This window comes from Octopus bimaculoides, chromosome 20 (genome assembly GCF_001194135.2).
Source record: "Octopus bimaculoides isolate UCB-OBI-ISO-001 chromosome 20, ASM119413v2, whole genome shotgun sequence".
Classification (NCBI taxonomy): Eukaryota; Metazoa; Mollusca; class Cephalopoda; order Octopoda; family Octopodidae; genus Octopus; species Octopus bimaculoides.
The window spans coordinates 17,215,819-17,233,257 of NC_069000.1; the positions used below are offsets into that span (position 1 = coordinate 17,215,819).

The 17,439-nt window shown below is 38.4% G+C and overlaps 1 protein-coding gene across 6 annotated transcripts in view; it reads right to left on the reverse strand.

Annotated features, from left to right (window-relative positions):
• LOC106879801 (uncharacterized) overlaps window positions 1-16,871 on the reverse strand; it is a 129,501-nt gene extending 112,630 nt beyond the window's left edge. Inside the window, exons 1-2 of one of the 6 annotated variants that reach the window (XM_052975044.1) lie at window positions 15,413-15,435; window positions 6,170-6,251 (exon numbers count right to left, since the gene is read on the reverse strand). The gene's annotated coding sequence lies outside the window, so the exon portion shown is untranslated. Of the gene's footprint in view, window positions 1-6,169; window positions 6,252-10,012; window positions 10,106-10,126; window positions 10,283-14,121; window positions 14,296-15,412; window positions 15,547-16,732 lie in introns of those variants that run through there. The other 5 variants (XM_052975045.1, XM_052975041.1, XM_052975042.1 and 2 more) reach the window with 5 other exon arrangements.
• Between the last annotated feature and the right edge of the window lie 568 nt (window positions 16,872-17,439).

Here is a 17,439-nt window from a genome sequence, read left to right on the forward strand (position 1 = left end):
GTATGTGCTGTGGTTTGCTGTGGTGCTCTTATTTTTACTGTACTGAAAGTGTTTTACGTAGGATGTGTGCGGTGCCTAGTAGTGCAATTTTCTGCATGTTATATATACTTGTAAGTCCTGGTGTTTTTGTTATGTATTTGTCTGAATATTTTTTTATTAATACCTAAGGCACCTACTATGATAGGAATTGTTTCTGTTTTTAGATTCCACATTCGAGTTACCTCTATTTCCAGGTCTTTGTATTTTGAAAGTTTCTCCATTTCTTTTAGGGAAACGTTGTCATCTGCTGGTATTGATACATCAATTAGAAAGCATTTTTTTCCTTCATGATCTTTGACAACTATATCTGGTCTATTGGCCTTAATTTCTCTATCTGTGTGTATTGGTATATTCCAGAGTATGGCTACTTTCTCGTTTTCTGTGACCTTTTGTGACATATACGCGCGCGCGCGCACATACACATACACACACACACATACACACACACACACACACACACACACACATATATATATATATAAAACAAAACAGGAAAGTTGAAATTTTTTTTGTATTATTTATTCTACTTTACACGTGTTTCATTTGCCGTTAGGAATTACAAAATTTACATGTCAGATAGACATGTAGGGAATTCCCTACTAGAAATCTCGCAGAAAGAAAAAAATTATAATTTTTCTCTGTCTGGGGAGTTCCTTGTAGGAAATTCTTTGCCTACCTATCCGACAAGTAAATGTTGTAATTCCTATTAGCTAATGAAACATGTGTAATGGAAAATAAATAATACTAAAATGTTTCCACTTTATTGTTTTATACAATCAGTTTGCAGATGATATTTTCTTAATTCTCAAATTTAGTATGCGTTTTGACTAACATACAGCAGCATCTGTGACCATGTATTGGTCTGTAATACTGGAATAAACAGATAAGTTTCAAGAGGAACCAACTGAGTTTTACCCTAACTACCGACATAATATATATGTGAGCGTGCGCATGCGCCCGCGCGTGTGTGTGTGTAAACACACATACATATATGTAAACATATATCCGTGTGTATGTGTGTGCACATACATGCATTCATACAGACATAGAGTCGAACAGACAAGCAGGCAATCAGACAGACAGACAAATAGACAGACAGACAGGCAGACAGATGCACATACACAGTGCTAATGACAGTCTTTCATACATACAATTTATTAGTAGCCCGTCACTAATTAAAACAAAACTACCGAATTGCAAAATTTACAATTCTATTTATTATACGCAGTAGTTCATTTGTGAACGTATTCACCATGCATGACTGTAATTTATTTAATAGAAATGTCACTAAAAATGGCTTTACAGTTCAGTGGATTTTGTATATATTTTGATAATTATATTAATACAAAATATATGACATATGAATAGAATCAGTGGGTTGTGCTCTTTTATGAATGTATTATTGAGTATAATAAATACCGTAATAAAATAGTGAACTAGCACATGGGCAGTGGCTTTATGAACAAGAGAAATAACGTTCTGTCTCATCGAAATATAATTATACTAGGGGGTGCTGAAAAGTTCCTGGCTTTGGGTGAAAGAAAGGTAAATTTTCAGAGCAACACCCACACGATTTTCATATTCATGGTACACAGTGGTAAAGGCGCTGTACAAGAAGTTGTGGCCGAATAGCAGAGCCTGGAGAGATTACTGGAGATACTGTCGCCCGAGAGGTTGAGGCTACGATGCTGCGACCGGTTACTTGGTACAGAGGGTCTCGCTGTTATACGTGGTGAAGCAATTCACACAAACAGTGTTGAGAGAACCTGTGCGGGTGCTGTTGGTGGTGTGTACGTTGAGTAGACGCTGGCGACGTCGAAGATGGAGTTTGCAGCAAGGTGTTGAATCTCCATGAAGCTGTGTCGAGTCGTCGCTGGAACTGGCTGGTGCTCTGTAGTCAGCGGCTAGACCTCAGAAGGTCTAAAGTCGCGACAAACTTAGCGCATACGAAGCTAGCTATTTAAGAGAAAAAATCCGCTCAAACAGGGGTTCAGAAAACTTGTTCCACGTGACCTTATCAGAAGGCTATGATTGATTGGTTTGCACCCTGGCGCGAAATAGAACAAGATACAAAAATGCGCCAATACCAACCAATCAGAGTGGTGGACACAACAGGGTCCTAAGATGCGGCCGAAAGCTAGATGTTATCTGCTACCACCGCATTCACATATATATAACTGAGAGAGAAGCTTCGCTGCACATTCATAAAATAACATAATTCACTGATTCTATTCATATATGTTATTTATTTTGTATTAATATAATTATCAAAATTTATGACATTTTTATTAGACAAATTACAGTTACGCGTAATGAATATTCGAAAAGGAAAAGAAAACTACATACATTAGAATTTTAAAATGTATTATTATTTTTGCATTTTTGTTACTTGTCACTTTTACTTGTTTCAGTCATTTGGCTTGCACCCATACTGGAGCACTGCCTTAAAGGGTTTTAGTCGAACAAATCGACCCCAGGACTTATTCTTTGTAAATCTAGTACTTATTCTATCGGTGTCTTTTGCCGAACCGCTAGATTTTCAGGGACGTAAACACACCAACATCAGTTGTCAAACGACGGTGGAGAGGACAGGCATAGACACAAAGACACACACACACACATATGTGTACATAAATATACAAGGTGCGTAAGGTATTTGAGGACACATGTTAATTTTACTATAGCAGTATATTTATCAACATAATATTTTCTATATTTCAGAATTATCAATGGCAGACCCAATGATCACACAAGAAATGAAGAGGCACGCAGTCATCGTGGCTATAAAGGCTGAACATAGCAATTTAGAAATAGCACGATTTTTAAAAGTCGCTAAATCCTTCGTCTACAAAATTCGCAAGGAGTTAAGAGGCTAAAGATGGAAATGTATCGCTAGTATCAAAACGTAAGAAACATTGTAGACGCAGTGATACTATTAAAACACCAGAATTTATTCAACAAGTAAAGCAAATCATTGATGATAATCCCAGGAGATCCATGAGGTTGACTGCAAAAGAACACCATGTGTCAGAAGGAACAATCCGAAACGTTGTCCACGAAGACATCAGATACAAATCTTATGCGATGAGAAAAGGTTATTTCATATCAGAAACAGTGAAGTAAAATCGCTTAATCAGATCTAAAAGACTCCTGAACAAACTTAAACACTTAGCAAAGAAAGATGTCATTTGATTCTTCTCAGACGAGAAAAACTTTGATCAAGATCAGAAAGTAAACTGAAGAAGTGATAGATGGTTATGTACAAACTCTTCGGAAGTTATTATTCTGTTGCATTATCAACAAGATTCTTGCGTATATATAAAATAACACTTGTGTCATATTTATGTTTCCGATACTGTCCTGCTTTTTCGTTTTGTTTGTGTGTGTGTGTGTGATATTATAGGAAAGTGGGTTATACATCATTAGATGTACACCTGACTTTCCTATATTAAATTAGAAATATGAACGGAACGCAGAACTCCAGACTAACAACTCAACAATATTTATTCATGGTGGAAAATATACATCTTTAATCTTGTTTGTTGAGGCGCCTTCTGTGTGTGAGAACATGGTTGTTGGGACGTTGGTATGTTGATGTGAGCTGTCTAGCGTAAGTTCGAAAGATGGAGAGACAGCTAGACACGTCCTTGCTCAATCGCTGGCCAGCAAGAAAGAGATCGATCAAAGCGGGAAAGCTTGGTTGTTGAATTCCACGCATGCGTGAGACTACGCATGCGCACGGCGTTACTACAATATCAAGATTGGAAAAATCCACCTTGTTCGTAAAAAGTTTTCGACCTGGGTTTGCACCCCCTAAGCAAATTTCGTTCTCGGGCCATACATACCCAGTAATTGTCCTTGGTATTCAAGTGCATAACTACCCTTGTTTGCAATATTTTAACAAGTACGGAAGACAACATAGATATACACATACGTACACACAGTTGGTATTTTTTAAATCCTTATTCGACAATAATCATTAAAGCTAGCCAAATGACACACAAATTGGGAGGGGGAGTCGCAGTATTTATAACATTAAACAATTATTTTGTTAAAACCTGAGTCAGCCTCTGATCGAGTACAGCGATCAACAAAGGCATTTTAACTGTGACCATCCTGTCATAATAACACAGTGAAGCTGTCAGGTAGTTTATTAAAACTGCTTAGTCTGATTGTCTGCAGCCGAGCTAATGAAGGGAGCTCATTGCAACCGATCCAATAAAGAGAGCACTATGCAGCCACGCAGCCATGGGACCTGCTAGAAATGACTGTCGAATCAAGGAAAGAGTCTGCATGCAGTCACTCGACCTATTAGAAATATCAGCCGAGCCAGGACTATGTGCGGTTACTCGGCCTGCATTAAATAGTAACCAAATATCTCTCAAATCATATCTCACTGCATTAAAATGAGAAGGACACGTTGGGTAATGTAGTCTTGGAGGTACACTGCCTGAGAAAGAAGTTGTCATGTTCGCTGTTGAAATGCTTTTAATAATGTTTGCGCGTAAGTAGGACTCATGATCTGAGTCTAAATAACAACAACCTATTCAGTTTTTGGTGTTGCTGTTACTGTTGTTAGGTGTTCCTGTATAGGACGTAGATTGGCAGAGGAGTTAGAACGGCGGACAAAACGCTTTGCAGTATTTCTTTCATCTTCTGCTTTCTCAGTTCTCTGAGGGTAACTTTGCCTTTCATTTTTTTTTCCAAGATCGATAAAATAAAGTACCGATCAAGATTTGGTGTCATTGATACTGACTAGCACCCTCCCGTCAAAATTGCTGGCCTTGTGCCTAAATCAGAAACCATTATATAAGGTCGGTGAATTGGCAGACTCTTGAGTGTGTCAAATAAAATGCTTTGCAGTATTTGTTACGACTTTTACGTTTTGTGTTCAAATCCTGCTGAGGTCAACTTTGCCTTTCATCCCACCGGGTCAATAAAATAAAGTACCTGTTTAGTACTGGGGTCGATAGTATTGACTAAACCCTTCCCTCTCAGAATTGCTGGTCTTGTGCTTAAATCAGAAAATATCATTATATTCGATTATCGTGGTGTGGAAACGTCGTTTTTGTTCCTCTCGTCGAGAACATTTTATTCATTGGAGTAGCCTACTTGTAAAAAGAACTATGATAAACCGGATAAAGGTTGTCCTTGACACTTTGGGTGGGGTAAACAACTGCAAAAAGAAGAGAGATTTCGTTCACAAAGTTCTACAATTCTATTTGCACACCTTACATCTTCCCATACCCAATGGCTACCACATACACTTATGCTACATGATTGAGCTCTACAATGTACCCACCCTACCCACCAAAATCACAATGTCAAAACAAGACTAAATGTACAAAGGGAAGACGAAAATTAACAGTCTAGTGAACAATTAATGCTCCAACTACTCAAATAAGTAATTTGGAAGACGGCGACAGTAATAACATGAACAATAGCAATTACTACTGTTACACGATTCCAGTTATTGTTGTCTGTTCATTTAGCTATTACGGGAAGATTAGTTTTTCCTTAATACAAAATGAACATATGGAATTTTAGATCTATCAAAGTTACAAGAAAATATGAAGGTGAGGGAATTTAGTAAAATCGAACAGTATTTCTTTACAACCGGAGAGAACCAAGGTGAGGACAAAGAAAAGAGTTGTATATCTCTGCTTACGAAAAGGCAGAAGAGAATTAGATTTTCCTCCCCGTCAAGTTCAAAAAGCGGCGTCGCTGCGAAAACTTGGCCGCCACAAGCCAGTTATCCCTATGGTAACCTTTCTGACACCTCTCGGCGGACGCATAGCTCGCCGCTGTTCGGAAAGGATCGATGGGCCACACTCACGCGGTCCGTATTCGTACTGAGAATCGAAATCGAGCGAGCTATTGCCCTTTTGTTCGACGTGTGGTTACCGTCCACGCTGAGCTCGCTTTGGGACACCTGCGTTACCGTTTGACAGACGTACCACCCCAGTCAAACTCCCCACCCGACACTGTTCTCGACTAAGAGTCGCGCATCGGCTAATGAAATATCAGAAATTCACCCCAGTATTAATTTTTTGTTTAAGTCTGGTACTTATTCTACCGGTCACTTTTACCGAGTCACTAAATTACGAGGACGTAAACAAATTAACATCACCTGTCAAGTAGAGCATATGGCATAGTGGTTAAGAGCGCGGGCTACTAACCCCAAGATTCCAAGTTCGATTCCAGGCAGTGACCTGAATAATAATAATAATAATAATAATAATAATAATAATAATAATAATAATAATAATAATAACAACATCGAAAAATACCTTAGGAATGAGAACCCAGGTTCGAAATTTCCCCAAGACATCTCATGAAGGCTGGAGGGTATATCAACCGAAACGTTGTGTTAACAACAAGATGAGGACAAATATCCGTCAAATGTAAACAATGTACATAATTCCTCACCTCTTGAATATAGAACTGTATATATATCTTATAACTTACAAAATTGTAATGGGAGGTTGGGCTATTTTTGGATAAAATAAGAAGAGTGCAAAAGTGTTGGCATGAGGGAAACGTGGTGGCATAGGGAGAGTGATTGATATTAGGGAAGGAGAGGACAGAGTTATGTAAGCGACAAATATGGAGTGACAGTGGGATGATAACGTTAATACAACTGTCATTCAGGGATGCAAGCGAGCGCTTTCAATCAGTTTACAAATTCAAGTCGTGGGAGACAGACGATAACTAATTGAAACAGTGTTTGTGTATGTATGTATGTATTTATGTATGTATGTATGTATGTATGTCACATGCTGTTTACTTTAAGAAAAGGAACGATTTAGATCAAAGGTTTAGTCTTATTAACATGTATACACATTCACTTATGACATTTCGCACACGAATGGAAGTAACTTAATCCTAAAACAACTATATTTGTGATTAAACTAAACTCATTCTCTTTTCTCATCCCTTTCTCTCTCTCTCTCTCTCTCTCTCTCTCTCTCTCTCTCTCTCTCTCTCTCTCTCTCTCTCTCTCCACACACACGTCTTTCATATCACGCTCTTTCTCGCTCCGCTGAGGGTTAGCATTTAACGTTAGGGTTTCGTGTTAGCCCTAAGGAGTACAATTTTGTGTTAGGACTAGGATTACGTTTAAGCAGAAACGGAAATGGGATTCAAAAGATCTGAATTTGTATACACATTTTTACTGAATTGAACTTGCATATATGTTTGGGATTTGGATATCAAACAAAAATGTATTTTTAAAATGAGCAAAATAATAAAAAAAGGTTTATAAAGCGTTCTTAGTCCGAACCTTCGTTGAGAGTTTTTCTCTTTCGAAAAGATTTTCTATAAGTTAGATAAAGAGCTTTGCGATGTTACTGTTAATTCTCTGAGTTATTAACTCGGGCAACGCCGGGTGTTTCAGCTAGTACATGCATACATTGGACAAAATCGACCCGGAAGGACTGGGGTAAGGTTCATACATATTAAAAAATTTTTGTCATAAAAAACCTTCCCCTCATCATTTGCAAGGGTATGGTGAAAAAAAGAAGTTGAAAACACCCCGTCAAAATAGAGACAATCCAACTAATGTGGGTTCGCTATTTCGAAAGTCCAAGGCATTCTACTGTGTGAATTAACCGGCAACGACGAGATATTCAGCTAGTGTGTGTGTGCGTGTGTGTGTGTGTGTGTGTGTGTGTGTGTGTGTGTGATAGATTTCTACACAGTTCACTTCCAAAATCACTTACAAGGCATTGATCGGCACGGGGCTATAAGTAGAAGACACTTGCCCAAGGTACTGTACCACAAAACTGAACCCGAAATCATGTAACTGCAAAGTAAACTTCTTAACCACACAACCATACCCACAGAAGACATGCTTGTTTGTGATGAGATTTTCCATTTTGCCCGATTCTTCTACTCTCAACCCAAAATTCATAAACAAGAAGTGATCCGTATCAAAAGAATAATGTTTATGCACACTGGAAAGGAATGTGAGATAAAGAGAGTGAAAGATAAGATACTCGGAGAGAGAAAAACGCAAGGCTGAATATCTAGTTATCGTCTGTTTTGTTATCGACAAAATATTGCAGTAACGCAATCGTGGCTATGGGTTTCAGCGTTCCAGTAAGAAAACACAAAAATTACTTGCTGTCATAACGGTGGGAAACATTTCTGTGGGAAACATTTACAGCACAATCAATAAGAACAAGAAAACAAATGTGACAAGAAAATATTGTTTGCTTCTGCGACTTGTGTGCGGATAACTGACGTTCAACGACAAAGGACAATCAACAAGAACAATGTACAAAAGTTATATAAATTGATCCGGAGCCATAAAAATTCCAGCTGAGGAAGTCAATTGCATTCACAAAAAGGCACTTACGTACAAATCAGTGAGATGCATAGTATATGAATAAAACTATCTGCAGGAAGTAAGGTGCATACTCGGCTACATAAAATAATAGGACAATTGTTTCCATATGCAACAATAAGATGGAGGCTAGAACAGTGGCCTCTAGCCCTTGTACATCTCACAATTTTATTATAATCTTTCGATACTTGAGAACGTAAGTGACTAAAAGCCGAAATAGAACCGAAAGCCAAGCCAAAGTGATGGCATTTGTGGAGGAGCACGGAATGGTAATGGGATTCAGGTTCCCCCCTCCCTCAACAGTATAAGACAGTAATGTCGTGGGAGTCCACATGTTGGTCGTATCTGAGGAAAAGAAAACAAGATCAGGGTGCCTTTCTTCATCGTTTCTAATATACATATCGCTACAACTTCAACAGAAACAATCGTAGCAACAGAAAATGCAATAACAGAGACTTCCTCTGCATACGGTCTTTCTGCCCCAGGGAAAAGAAAACAAGATCGGAGCGCTTCTCTTTATTGTTTTTAACATCCATATTGCTACAATTTCAACACTATAAAAGAAAAGGGTTCACAAAAAGTTCAACATCCGGGTTTACAAAAAGTTCGTGGGAAGTAGGTCAAACGCAACAAATATGAACAATTCGAAATCACCAGAGGGTGACAGGTTTCAAACATGAATAGTTAACAAGCACACCTGCACATTCAAACATGCGCACACGCACGCACGCACACACACACACACACACACACACACACACACACGCGCACGCACGCACGCACGCACATACACGTACGCACGCACGCTCACACATATGCAACACAGATGACAGTATTTAATCATTTGTTGACAGATCCAAAAACAACACCTGAATCGCTCACCGAGAAAAAAACCATATAAAGAAGCAACAGGCCTCAAACCTACAAATCCAGAACCTGTCTCTCTTAAGTATATTACAAAGCCTTAACTGCAATAATGACGACTGTACAAATAGTTGTTGTTGGCACTCCGTCGCTTACGACGACGAGGGTTCCAGTTGATCCGATCAACGGAACAGCCTGCTCGTGAAATTAACGTGCAAGTGGCTGAGCACTCCACAGATACGTGTACCCTTAACGTAGTTCTCGTGGATATTCAGCGTGACACAGTGTGACAAGGCTGACCCTTTGAATTACGGGCACAACAGAAACAGGAAGTGAGAGTGAGAGAAAGTTGTGGTGAAAGAGTACAGCAGGGTTCGCCACCATCCCCTGCCGGAGCCTCGTGGAGCTTTTAGGTGTTTTTGCTCAATAAACACTCACAACGCCTGATCTGGAAATCGAAACCGCGAGTCCGCTGCTCTAACCACTGGGCCATTGTGCCTCCACCCTATACAATTATCAACCATTAATATAACAAATCTACACAGCACACAATCTACACAATCACTGCCTCACATTACGACACTTCACACTCCATTATACAGCAGATATAAGATATATTTAGTACCGAGCTAAAATAACATAACTCACATTGCATGTATTCAATACAACAGAAGAAATACTAAAATAACACAAGGAACAACAAATCAAGCCATACACAATAACTTTAAGTTGATAGAGTAAACAAATGTAGTTCTACATTACCAGAAGTCAATGCTGCACACACCTAAAAAAAAAGTGTAATGGAGGTGCACCCAGTGATACAGTTAAAACTCAAACAATGAACAGAAAATAATATAAGTAAAGATTGGTATTTGCCTTGAATAGTGAGTGAGATCAAGTTGATGTCAGTTGTACTACCACGGCTATCATGAATGACACGCTGTTTCTAATATAATCAAATACCTGCCGGGAAATGGCGTGAAATTAATATGGGTAAAAGGTTGAGTTTAAGCTAACATTTCATCAATGTTTGTCACGTGATTTGGGTTTTTCATGACTAGCTTACTATGCCCACTTCAGATTTCAGTCTATTATTCTTGTTTGTGAATACGTGGAAAAGAAAACTAGATAAATTAGTTAATTAATTCAATGCAGTTCGTCTGAGTTTATGTTTCGGAATTCGTAATTTGTGGAAAGGTTGATTAAGTTACAAAGAAATGATAGAAAGACATCGTTCTGACAACACCAAAGCTTTCGGGTGACTCATTTTAGAAACGTTGTATAAGGAACAGGACCGTCTTAGCATCATTATAGGATCCCAGAGAAATCAATGCACTGGGCCCTATAGAGTTTATTTATTGACAACGAACCAGTGCATAGATAGACCAGAATTTAGCCTCTAGATCCGTGAGATTCCCTACACCCCTGAACAACCACCCAGTGTACCTACTCGTACATCTTAAGACGGTACTGACAAGAAGGTGCAAAAGCTTAACAGGGTTAACATGCAGTTTATGATGGCAAGAAAATGAAAATGAGTTGTAATAGAAACAGAAAATTAAGAAAATCGTCCTTGTCTATACTTGATTTCTATTTACTAAGGGAAGCATGCATCACGAAGTTTGATTTTCACTGGTGCTTCATATTTCGTCGAAAGGGTGTCATAATTCGAGTTAGCGTCGAAAACGATGACTCACATGTAGCTGTGCTAGATCCAAATGTTAATGCTGCACCATAAAATAGATAAATATTTGGAAAGGCAGCCTGTACGATACGCAAAGATCCAAAAATATCCAGCAGTGTCATCATATTTTGTTTGGAAATGTATGTTTTAGTCACAGTAGGTTCAGACAGCAAGGCTGATTTATCGCAATTAACTAAATTGCTCAAAGATTTTAAAGCATCAAAATCCAAAAATGTCTCGGACATTAGTAGTAGATTTGCCAAGGAAGAATACATGCTGTTGTTTTGCTCTGAAAATCCATTATCTAGCTCTCCTAAGCTTTCATCGATGATCACGAAATAAATTTTGCGGTGAAAGATAATCCAGTCATTTTGTGATGGTACCAGGGCTTCAACAGCATAATGTGAAAAGCGTTGAGACCCGCAACCTTTTCGACACATACGTTCCTCAATAACATTAAACTGACTCATTTGTTTCAGAATCTCATCAAATATTAAAGAGTCTTTCAGTTTAGTTATTTCGCTCTTGACAAACTTAAGGAGCCCAAGGCCATGGTGTATATCACAATTGTGACTTTGAAGCTGTTTGTCTACTGGCCTAATTATATGCAGAAATTTGCTAAGGACAAGGGCTAGAAAAACAAACCTTTTGGAACGAACTTGATGTAAAATTCCAGTTGCCTCAAACACGTTTTTGAATCTGATGAATCTGGAGTTGTTTTCTATTACAGAAGCAATGGCACTGAAATGAACCGATCACCTATAGTCCGCAAGACGTGGCAATTTCAGTCCTTTGCAGTGACTAGCTATCCTTGGCCGTTTAATAAAATTATGAAGACTATTAACGGTGTCGAAGAACGTAGCTAAATCTAGAATCCGCTTTATTGTGTTAACCACAAGATGCAACTGATGATTAAGACAATGAACATTGGGTATATGTTTTTCAAGTCGATTTTGAATCATTCTGTGAGCGTCACCAATTTTGTCAGACATCACAGAAGCATTGTGACAACATACGCTTTGGCTCAATGCAAAGGTTGGTTAATTCCTTAATTAACAAGTCAATCAATGTTTCAGCATCATAATGTTGAGTAGTTGGCATTGCAACTAAGTTTTCCAAAACCCCGCCGGTTTTCAAGTACCTTATAACAATCGCAATATTTTCAGTATTACTCAAATCGCGCGTTCCGTCACATTTCAGCGTAAAGTAAGGAACATCGGAACATTTTGATTTTATCGACAAGGCTGACAGTGTATCTCCTCAATAATTCGATGATTTCGTTTTGCATTGCTACCAAGGTATAGGTCGCATTTTTTGGAATCGTGCTGTAACATTCCATAAGCTTTGAGTCTTTCTCTAATGTGTATTGGCATAATTTCATTAAAAAAGACCACAAGGCCGTGTCTCACCTTCCGAATAAAGATCCTCAAAAGCTTCGTTTTCGTTTCCTCGAAAAGGCAATTCGTTTGCGCAAAGAAAACGCACAATATCAACAATTGAATTAATATAGTAACGGTTTTTGCTCAATTGATCATTTTGCGAAACTGAAGACATGGATGTTGTGAACAAACGCTGTTGGCGTTCTCTCCATGTTACAATAGCCTGGATATGGGCTGCAGAGTTTGCGTGCTTATTTAAATTTTTGCATGATGCCAGTTAGACTATCCATCCTTAATAAAGCAGGTATCCGCTTGAGCAGAAGTGTTAAAGTGCCGACAAGCAAAACAAAAGGCTTTCTTTGAAAGAGAATATTCTAACGATGGACAGCCGGTATACTAGCTTAACGAGAAGTCACGTTTCTGATTTCCATAAATCATTGGATCAAACTTTGCTAGAAATGGTTGACAGTCGACCAATATCCAATAAGGGTATCAAAGACTCTGCAAAACCTTCCTTGAGCTGTGAAACTTCATTTGCAGTTCTCTTCTGTTTAGCATTAGATGAATCAGATTGGAAATTCAGCAATGATTGCTTCAGTTCTCTTTTTTAGTAGCGATTCATCATTGTACCGACACTCCGTAAGACACTGGCCTTAAAGGTATACTCCGTCGAGTGATCTTACACTAATGTCGGTTGAATAAAAATGATTTAACCAATACTTTATACTGAAATATACACTGAACTGCAAAAGAAACGCGATTTTTTCAAATGTCATTTTTACATGGTAAATTCTGAAATTTTATTTCGGGGATGTAAATGTAAATATTCCAAGAAATGCTGATTTATAGCTGAGACCCAAATTGCAGGTAATCTTTCAACTTTCCCTGAAACGAGTCGCCAAAACGCAGCTATGTTGAATGCCATGGGTGGCAGTCGCAAACAATTGTCATGAAAACTGAAATGCAGGTGCATCTCGTGGAGGTTATGGGTATAAAAATCAACATGAATCGCTTTCCTAACATTCGTAATTTGGACGCATCAGGTATGACCCGACTGTTAGCAGTGCAGAGAGAACAAGCTATGGGCTGATTGCAAGCAGGGCAGCGTGCCGTGGATGTTGCGAAAGCTTACAATGTCCATGTCAGCACCATCTGTCGCCTGCAACAGCGATACAACACCAACAGCAGTGCAGACCGTGCCCGCAGAAGGCGCTCCCGGATGACCACGCCCAGGCAGGACCGCTTCATCCACCTGCAACACTCCCGTGATCGCTTCAGACTGACCAGCGTGACAGCTCGCGAGATCATTGGCACTGGACAGCGACGACACGGTACGACGTGCATGTGCGTGTGCGTTTGTGCGTGTGTGCGTGTGCGTTTGAGCGTCTGTGCTCGTGTGCGTGTGTGTGTAAATAACAAGTTAAATTTACTTCGTAAACGTATCTATGTTGAAGGTGCTGTATATTTTGCTCCACCGGGAATTTACCTATATGTATACTGGTCCGTTAACCAGCCATTATGTTATAACGAAGTGCTTTAAAATAATCATTCATGCGATCTCATCTCTCGTCACTCGCATACATATTTAGTGCCTACTATATATATCTAAATAGAAAAAATTTCCTCTTTTACAGGAAAAGGGTTAAACAAAACGTTCAAACTTGAAATCTTTCTAAAAAAAAATTGTTTTATAGTAAAAGGTTTAATAAAATTTTAAGCTTTCATTACAAAAACCTAAAGAATACAACTCAATTCGCTGTCTCTCAGCAACTAATCCCCGCTTGTCAACAAAAAATAATAATATTTACCTCAGATCAGCTGTTCGGCTAACTTTCTGGGTTGGTTTGGTTCTGGTGAGTTAAATATTAAGGATTACAGCCAAGCGTCAACTTAGCTACTAGCTTTCAGGATATACATGGCATTAAAATAGAACACACGCACGCACACAAGCCTAACTTCAACCTACCTGCACCTCCATACACAAACACAATCATACGCGCAGACAGGCACAGGTGCGTGTGTGTGTGTGTGTGTGTCTGTCTGTGTCTGTCTGTATGTGTGTTTTGTGTGCGTGCGCGCGCGCTACGTGTGTGATTGAAAAATAGATAGAAAAAGAAAAGATTTTCGGAAAATAAACATCTCCACTTAATGATCCTGCTTACAGACCATAGATGTTTTGGGATCACGTTTTTGCGCCGGCAGACGTACGTGTGTATGTGTGTGCGTGTGCGTGTGTGTGTGTGTGTGCGTGCGTGATAGGAAAATAAGAGGATAAAGAAAGCTTTTCGAAAGTAAATAATTCTGGTTAAAGATCCTACTTACAGACCATAGCTGATTCGGGATCACCTTTGCGTGTGTTAGTGTGTGTGCGCATACCAAGGCATTTGTGTGCGTTTGTGTGTAAATAGCAAGTTAAATTTATTTTGTAAACATAACCATGTTGTAGGTGTTGTATATTTTGCTTTACCAGGAACTTACCTCTATGTATTACTAGCAGAAATACCCGGCTTTTCCCGGGTTAAAGAGAATAATGAAATCTAAAAACGCCGTCTAGACTACGCAACCCTCAACTGTTAGTAGCTACGATACCATATTTCTACATTAATAACTCTCCAATCCATGCCAGCATGGAACATAGGCATTAAGTGGAATGCCAGTCTCTTATCTAGGAGGGCCTTGAAATCAATGTTACCAACTGGGGACTATGTGTGTCGTAGTGATAATAAAAAGACCCAAAGGAGGTCTGCAACGAAATAATTTTACTCAACACTTTGCAAGTGAATCAGTGGAGGCAAAGATGCGTCTCATTTACTTGACAATTTATGTACCACATTGCAGAAATCACAATGAAAGTATATCTGAAAGGGTAGTCACTCGCATAAATATTTAGTGCCAATTAGTTATATTTAAATGGCAAAAAAATCCTGTTTTACAGAAAAAGGGTTAAACAAAACGTTCAAACTTGAAATTTTTCTCAAAAAAAAAAATTGATTTACAGTAAAAGGTTTAATAAAACGTTATGCTTTCAATACAAAAGCATCAATTCGCTACCTCACAGCACCTTTTACGCGTTTGTCAGCAAAAAATAATAATATTTACCTCAAATCATCCAAACGTCAACTTAGCTACTAGCTTTCAGGATATAAACTGAATGAAAATAGAACACACACACATACAAGCCTAACTTCAACCCACCTGCACTCCCATACACAAACACAATCAAACGCACAGGCAGGCACAGGTGTCTGTGTGTGTAAGAGTGTATGTGTGAGAGCGTGCGTGCGTGCAGGCGTGTGTGTGTGTTCGTGTGTGTGTGTGTGTGTGTGTGTGTGTGTGTGTGTGTGTGTGTGTGTGTGTGTCTGTGTCTGTGTCTGTGAGATAGGAAAATAAGAAGGTAAAGAAAACTTTCTGAATGTAACTATATTCCGGTTAAAGGTCCTTCTTAAAGACCTTAGCTGATTCAGGATCACCTTTCTGTGTGTGAGTGTGTGTGCGCACGCGGACGCATGTGTGTGCGTGTGAGCTTCTGTGCGTGTGCGTGTGTGTGTGTGAATAACAAGTTAAATTTATTTCGTAAACATAACCATGTTGTAGTTGTATATTTTGCTTTGCCAGGAACTTAGCTCTTTGTATTATACTGGTTCGCGGACCATCCATTATGTTATGTCGAAGTGCTTTAAAATAATCATTCATGTGTTCTCGTCTCTCTTCACTCGCATACATATTTAGTGCCAACTAGATTTACTACCCAGCGGATCTTTTCAATTTGATAGCCAGATTTGTTAATTAATTTTTTTTAACTAAACACTTTGAAATCTCGGATACTGGTAGAATGTGTCACATAGAACAGGGTTTACTCTTAACGTTTTTGACAAAATTTTGTATTTTAGAAGTTATTTCGTGTTAAAGTTGTCGTATTTAAGTAATTTTAACCAATCAATGACGTGTTTTCATCTGAAGAAAATTACTGCTGCTGTTTGCGGACAACAACATCCGGGTCCACTCTACTAACAAAACCTTTCTTTTATAACCAGAGATGTTTTATAGCAACATAGGTTTGCTGTACCAGGGTTGGTTTGAGGTTAAATAACAAAATTATTACTGAGACAGACCAACGACGGAAGCTGTATATGGTTGCATGACCTGCTAGAAAAAGTAGCAAAAACTTTTTTTTATATACTGAATATATATAAATTATAAATATTTGAATGGAAAAAAATTCCTGTTTTGCAGAAAAAGGGTTAAACAAAACGTTCAAACTTGGAATATTTCTCAAAAAAAAATTGTTTTACAGTAAAAGGTTTAATAACAAATTGAGTCTTCATTACAAAAACCTAAAGAATACAACTGTTCAACAACTCAATTAGCTGTCTCTCAGCAACTAATCCCCGTTTGTCAACAAAAAATAATAATATTTACCTCAGATCAGCTGTTCGGCTATCTTTCTGAGTTGGTTTGGTTTTGGTGAGTTAAATATTAAGGATTACATCCAAGCGTTAACTTAGCTACTAGCTTTCAGGATATACATGGAATTAAAATAGAACACTCACACACACACACAAGCCTAACTTCAACCTACCTGCACGCCCATACACAAACACAATCATACGCACAGGCAGACACTGGTGTGTGTGTGTGTGTATGTGTGTGCATGCATGTGAGTGTGTAAGTATGTTGTTTACAGTAAAAAGTTTTATAAAATGTTGAGCCTTCATTACAAAAACCTAAAGGATACTACTGTTCAACAATTCAATTTGGTGACCCACAGCAACATGATATATAGTGCTTCTTGTATATATATATATATATATATATATATATATAAACAATATATGAGTATATGCATATATATGTACATGTATGTATATACCTTCATCCACATGTACATATAGATACATAACTGGGTACATGACGTGGCAAAAGAACATGGACAAAATGGTAAACAAGGTGCAACAAACAAGCAGGGCACATAGAAACATCCCCTTCATCATATAGTTGAAATTTACATATACATATATATATATATATATATATATTTCCTTTCCTGAGCGTCCAATAACACTATCCATATCACGTCCTCACTTTGTTATTTTTTTGTTTTTTTGTTATTGTTTTTTTGAACTTAC